The following is a 7,076-nucleotide window of genomic DNA, read 5'->3' on the forward strand; positions in this document are numbered from 1 at the left end:
TGTCCAGGGCCCGGCATCACGTAGACACAGCCACGGAGGGCTTAGGCGACAGTATCTGTACAACTTTACGTTCTTCAGCAGAAAAGTCACGGAGTGACACGGTCTGGTTTTTACCGTGGCTTGCACGAGGCTCTGCGCTCATTTGATTTGTCCCCACTAGTGTTCCCCATACTTCCGTAGTTCCTGTGTATTTTGGGGGACACTGCAGGTGCTCAGTGACATTGACATATGAGTGAAGGACTAAAGCCTAAGGAGACCGATCCCTGAAGTTGTGCCGGTTGGCTCTAGCAGGGCGTTTCCTGGTTTCTGAGAACAGGGAGGAAACCTGTGGCCTTTGTGTTTAGAGGAAAGCTTGCCTTTCACCTCAGAACCCTGGAAACCAAGCTTCTCTTTATCAGAAGTTCAGCTTGGGGTGGGATTTTGTTGTTCTTCAGGGCCTCTGACTTTCCTGTTGTCTTTTGGATAAAGCTATAAATGCAAATAATTTATAAAATAAAATTGTACAAGGGCACCTGGGTGGCTCAGTCGGTTGAGTGTCCGACTTCGGCTCAGGTCATGATCTCACTGCTTGTGGGTTCGAGCCCCGCATCGGGCTTTGTGTGTTCCTGGCTCGGAGCCAGGAGCCTGCTTCAGATTCTGTCTCCATCGCTCTCTGCCCCTCCCCTGCTCGTGTTCTTTCTCTCTCTCTCTAATATAAAATAAAACATTAAAAATAAAATTTTACATACTCATTTAGGTTTTCTTGTGCCAGCAGGTATTAAATATGGCAATTTGTGAAGGCACATGAAAATACTAAAATGACACGCTTATTTGAATTACAATTTTCTTTTGGCCCTATTTTTGTTTTAATCTGAATTGTGAGAGGGGTATCATCTATTCCTGCCATTAAAGCTAATAAAATAGCAATCAATTCCTGCGATTAAAAATAATCAAACTATGTTTAATGTATTCATGGCATCCATGCGAGCGTATGGTATGCTGCTAGACAAAATGCGTACATATCCTGATACCTTCCCTACATAAACATTAACTTCTCTCTTAGATTGCATTTTGGACACGCTCCCCTTCTAGATATATTTAACGTAAATATGTGAACGCATGATTCTGTCCCTGGAGATAGTTATTTCTTCTTAAAGGTTACTTCTCCTTTCTAACCCATACGAAGGCCAAAAAAAAAAAAAAAAAAAAAAAAGGTGAAGAAATTAAGAAGTGTCGGTCCAGGATGTTCGGATCTGGGTTTGAATCCCACAGAGCTGCTGAGTATTGTCATGACTGCTTACCATGTAAGCAGAAACCGGCAGGTATACAGCGGTCACATGCCTGTCTTTCTTTGGTCCCGTGGATGTGCATGCATCAGGTGGCAGGCTGGGAAGAGCATGAATGTTCTGGACTCACGAGACCCGGGATGCAAATCGCAACCCCTGGCACGTGGCTCAGTGACCTTAGGTTACTGAGTCCTTGCCAGTCCGTTGCACCACCAGAAAAGTGAGGTTGATAACACCCCCTCAAAGAGGTCCTGTGGAAGGTGAACACACGAACGAGGAAGAGAACCCACAGAGGGTCTGGTGTTGGAGAAGTAGGAGTCCTCCCCACAGTCAGCGAGGCAGTGTCTTTGGCAGGTGGGAAGGGGAGGCCTGGGCCAGAGGGGAGAGGTTCCCGACCCATGAGCTTGAATTGTTTTCAAGATAAGTCAGAAAAAGAGCTCGCATTCCAGAATTGATGACAAAACAACCACATTAAACAATACAATGGCGGGGACACCCGGGTGGCTCAGTGGGTTAAGCGTCCAGCTTCGGCTCAGGTCACAGGCTCATGGTTCTCGAGTTTGAGCTCTGCCTGGGGGGTCTCTGCTGTGAGCACGGAGCCCCCTGCGAATTCTCTGCCCCTTTCCCACTTGAATACGCGTGCACGCTCTCTTTCTCTCTCTCTCTCAAAAAAAAGTAGAACTGCCAACACTTAAAAGGACATTTAACGTGTGCCCAGGACAGTTCAAGGCACTTTACATGTATTTTCTCCTTTAACCTTTACAGTCACCCTGTGAGGTAGATGCCATCATTATTCCCATTCTACAGATAGGGGGGCTGAGGTAAAGACGGGTTCTGTTAATTAATGGCCACACAGCCATTAATTGGGAACACTGGAATTTGAATCTCAACAGTGTAAGTTTAAGCCTGTCCTCTTAACCTGTATTTATGTTTTATGGGGCCAAATTTAACATGAGACAAAACGTGAGGATGACGAATTAAGAAGTAGGAGAGGGCAGATTGACAAGAGCAGGGTTTGTCCTACAAGAGGGTGTTTGGGAGGTCAGCAGACTAGGTGAAGAAGGTAGGAAATACGTTGCATTTCGTCAAGTCTGAGAGACCCAAGAGGGCAAGACCACCAGCCACCAGCGTGTGCCCTTGAGGAAGAGGAAGTCCTCCAGCCCAGCTCTTACACAGCGTGGTTTTCAATTAGGATTTTGTTCTTCTTTCTTTTAAAAAATGTTTATTTATTTATTTTGAGAGGCAGACAGAGAGAGAGAGAGATCGCGAGCAGGGGAGGGGTAGAGAGAAAGGGAGAGCATCCCAAGCAGGATGCAGGCTGTCAGCGCACAGCCTGACTCAGGCTCCATCCCAAGAATCGTGAGGTCATGACCTGAGCTGAAGTCAAGAGTCGGACGGTCAACCGACTGAGCCACCCAGACGCCCCTCAATTAGGATTTTTGTTTTCAACTTCTCGAAAGAACTAGCTTAGATATATTTACACACAGATGTTTATGATTTATCACTCAGACATACATAAACATAAAAGATCACTAAGTAAATGTGAGGTAATCCTATGAGGTTTTTTTAAGACAATCTTCTGAATCACTTTCGACTCAGGTCCCTCCAGTCCCTGCTCCTGTTGTCCCCATGGTGTCACCATCTGGCCAGCAGGAGCCCTGTCGATGTAGCTGCCCCGAGCGCCTTGTCACTTCTGGATCTCATCCAAATCAGTCTATGAGTTTGGATGCGGGCACTTTTGTTGATCTTACCAGAAGTTGTCTGCAGGTTTTCAGACAGGAACTGATTCTTTCCTCAAATGGTTATGAAATGGTTCGTCAGCCGAAATGTTGTGGGCTTGTGGCTTGGCAGTCACGTCCCCAGGAATGGCAGCCACATTTGCACACGTGCATACATGGCCACGACCTCACTCGCTGCTGGTCAAAATCGACTGTAGTTCTCCACGTATTGTTCTCCACCCTGCTTTCATACGTGTTTGGGAAAACGTGTGCATTCAAGTCCATGAAATACGCTTGTCTCTCAAGTTACAAAGGGATTTTGCCCGCCCATCTCATTTTACCTTCTGCCCTCTTACTTTGTTGATAATTACGTAGCAGTAATTTTGTCTCAAACAAAATTTGAATGACTTGGACCCAGAATAAGAACGTCTTTTGTTTCTTTTTGTAGTCGAGCCCATGCTAGCGTCGTTCTCCAGTGCGTCTCTGACGTGCTTTATCCCACAGACACATATTACATATTGGTAATACTTGGCTTACTGAAGTCTGTGTTACACGGACATCGCTGGCTTGTGGGAAGTCTTTAAATAACGATTTAACAATTATTTCATAGAATTTAGCACCTTGCCCCAGGAAATGATAATAATTTATTTGGGTGTCTTAATTTAAAAAAAAAGTGTTATCTTTGAGTATAGTTGACCCATGATGTTACTATAGTTTCAGGGGGTTCAACGTAGTGATTCAGTTTCTCTTATGTGTGCCGCACTGGCCACCGAGTGTAGCTACTATCTGTCACCATACAATGGTATTATGGTATCATTGACTATATTCTTTTTTTTTTTTTTTTTTTTTGGGACAGAGAGAGACAGAGCATGAACGGGGGAGGGGCAGAGAGAGAGGGAGACACAGAATTGGAAACAGGCTCCAGGCTCCAAGCCATCAGCCCAGAGCCTGACGCGGGGCTCGAACTCACGGACCGCGAGATCGTGACCTGGCTGAAGTCGGACGCTTAACCGACTGCGCCACCCAGGCGCCCCTCATTGACTATATTCTTCATGCTGTGCCTTTATTCCTGTGACTTATTTGTTCCATCATTGGGAGCCTGTATCTCCCACTCTCCTCCAGCCATTTTGCCCATCCCTGTACCCCCTTCCCTCCGGCAATCATCGGTTTGTTCTCTGTATTTATAGGTCCGAGTCTGCCTTTTATCTGCTATTCATTTGTTTTGTTTTTTTAGATGCTACCTATGAGTGACATCATATGGTATTTGTCTTTCTCGGGATGACTTATTTCCTTTAGGATAACACCCTCTAGGTCTATCCCTATTGTGGCAAATGGCAAGATATCCTTTTTTCTGGCTGTGTAATATTCCGTGTGTGTGTGTGTGTGTGTGTGTGTGTGTGTGTGTGTGTGTGTTGGGTATTTCAATTTTTAATAATGATGGCTGATAATAGAGCACCAGTATACGTGCCTACTGCTGGAAGTAGGGCTTTGTTCTCACTCATGCTTTAGGGTAAGAGGAACTCTCTACTGTAATTAGAATTCCACGTGACAGCTAAAACTTTATTATTTGGCCTTTAAATATTGGAATCCTGTGAAAGTGTTTGGAGTTTCTAAATGTCTCCGGGAGTTTGGGCTCCCGTTTTTGTGCTCAGCATATGTGCGGTGTAGTGGAAAGAGGGCGGGGCCTTGAGACCAGGAGGAAAGAAACTCTAAACTCCCTACTAGGTGACCTTATGAAAACAACAAAACCAAACACCGACACACACAAACAAAAAAACCCACAAGTACACTCACAAGGCAGATCAAGTTCTCTACAAATTCCGTTGAAGCCTCATAATAACCCAATAAAGTCGTTACTGTTCCTGGTCCATTCTACAGGCCAGGAACTAAGGCTCAGAGCTAAATACCTTAGGAAGCTCACTTCACCTCTACTATCCTAGATGTCCTTAGAATTTGTGAGAGGAAGACTTCCAGTGGGCACCAGTCATATTCTGGATACAGCATATTGCATATTATCAGGTGCTTGAAATGGAAACTAATTTTTATCACACTCATTTAAATGGCCTTTTCTTCTCCCATTCCCTAAAGAGTGTGAAATTGCCGTTTGAAATCGCCTTATGGATTCTGAGAGGGAAATGAGATTTTGGAATTTTTAAAGTCCCCACCCCCCCACCTCCAATCCATTTCGGTTACACAGATTGATTCTCCCTGTTTTGTCTTAAGTGACAATGTTTAAAAGTTGTTGGGTTGTTTGTTGGTGGTGGTGTTGGTTTTTTTGTTTTTTTTTTTTTTTTTTTTGGCTTGTTTTTAATTAGAAAAATGAGTAAGCAGCTTTATACCAATGCTCGGTACTTTCTACTCCCTGGAAATATTCTCCATGATGACTAAACTGAAGGAATTTATTGGCCAGATATTTTTTTTAGTGGGCCTCTGGGTGAGACTACATAATATCTTCTGTATTTTAAAGAATCATAACTATCCAGTTGGATACATAACAAACCATAACTTCCAATAGTCTTAGCTGAATAAAATTCCAGTGTCTGCATGAGAAATACTCCCGTTGGAAAATTATTTCATTGCCTCCACCGAATACAAAATAGGGTAATATTTATATACATGTTAAGACAAGTTTCTGTAATAATTTGATGGATGTAATTGATTAAGGTATAGTTTTGAGAAACATTAGAATTGCTGCCTCAAATTATGGAACTCTTCCTTCCTTCCTTCCTTCCTTCCTTCCTTCCTTCCTTCCTTCCTTCCTTCCTTCCCCCCTCTTTCCTTCCCTCCCTCCTTCTTTTCTTTCTTCCTTTCTTCCTCCCTCCCTCTCTTCCTTCCCTCCTTTCTTCCTTCCATCCCTACTTCCCTACTACTGTCCCTCCCTCCCTCCCTCCCTCCTTCCTATTTTTCCTCTCTTTCTTGAACTTGACAACAAAATGAACTAAATATATCTCTTTTAGCCCACAAATCCTATTTATCTGCTTTTATTTTTCCATACTTTAATCTCCTTCCAAGTACATTCCAAGAATGAGTAAATATATTTTCTGAAAATCTTGGCAGTTTCCTACATTTGGGAGGTGTGAGGAAAGAATTGGCACAAAAGTGATTTTTGAATGAAAAATTAAATCTGTACTTACGCTTAAAATCCCCAGAGACAACATTGATATAAACCAAAGTAGCCATTTTCAGTAAAGAAAATAGCCAAGCTGTATGTAATTTTGATGAATGAGTTAACAAAACAAGCATGTAACGACCGAATATACATGTGTATATGTAAATCTCGTGTGTAGTGTTTTTGTATCATAAACTCTAGTGTAATTTCAACTGATAATTAGAAAAAAATAAGCCAATGAGGGATGTATCCTGGCATCGAGTGCCCTATTACAAAGGTCCAATCTACAAAGATAATAGGTCTGTTGAATGCAGTGTCAGGAAGGAGGCAGAGCCTCTGACTGTGTCTTACCACCGGGAGAAGTTGAAACACTTGTACAAAGCCTGCTTCGTGGAGTGAATTCATACACAACTGAGAGAGTAAGAAAGGCCAAGAAAGAACCACACATTTAGTTTATTGCCTGTCAGATGTTTATAACCCCACTGTTTTATAATTTTTTAAGAAGATTTTTTGTGGCGCCTGAGTGGCCCAGTTGGCTAAGCATCTGTCTTCAGCTCAGGTCATGAGATCATGGTGTGTGAGTTCGAGCCCCGCGTCGAGCTCTGTGCTATCGGTGCAGAGCCTGCTTCAGATCCTCTGTCTCCCTCTCTCTACCCCACGCCCCCTCATGCTTCTTTCTCTCCCTCTCTCTCTCATTCTCTCTCAAAAATAAATAAACGTTAAAAATTTATTAATTTAATTTAATTTAATTTAATTATATATCTATTTTTGAGAGAGCGAGCGCAAGCAGGGGAGGGGAGGAGAGAGACTGAGACACAGAATCCGAACCAGGCTCCAGTCTCAGAGTCTGATGCAGGCTGAAACCCACAAACGGTGAGATCATGACCTGAGCTGAAGTCGGACACTTAGCCGACCGAGCCACCCAGGCGCCCCTCCCCCAATTGTTTTATTTTTAAGTAATCTTTACACCCAACATGAAGCTCG

The sequence above is a fragment of the Neofelis nebulosa genome, chromosome 6, assembly GCF_028018385.1.
Source record: "Neofelis nebulosa isolate mNeoNeb1 chromosome 6, mNeoNeb1.pri, whole genome shotgun sequence".
NCBI classification, from domain to species: domain Eukaryota; kingdom Metazoa; phylum Chordata; class Mammalia; order Carnivora; family Felidae; genus Neofelis; species Neofelis nebulosa.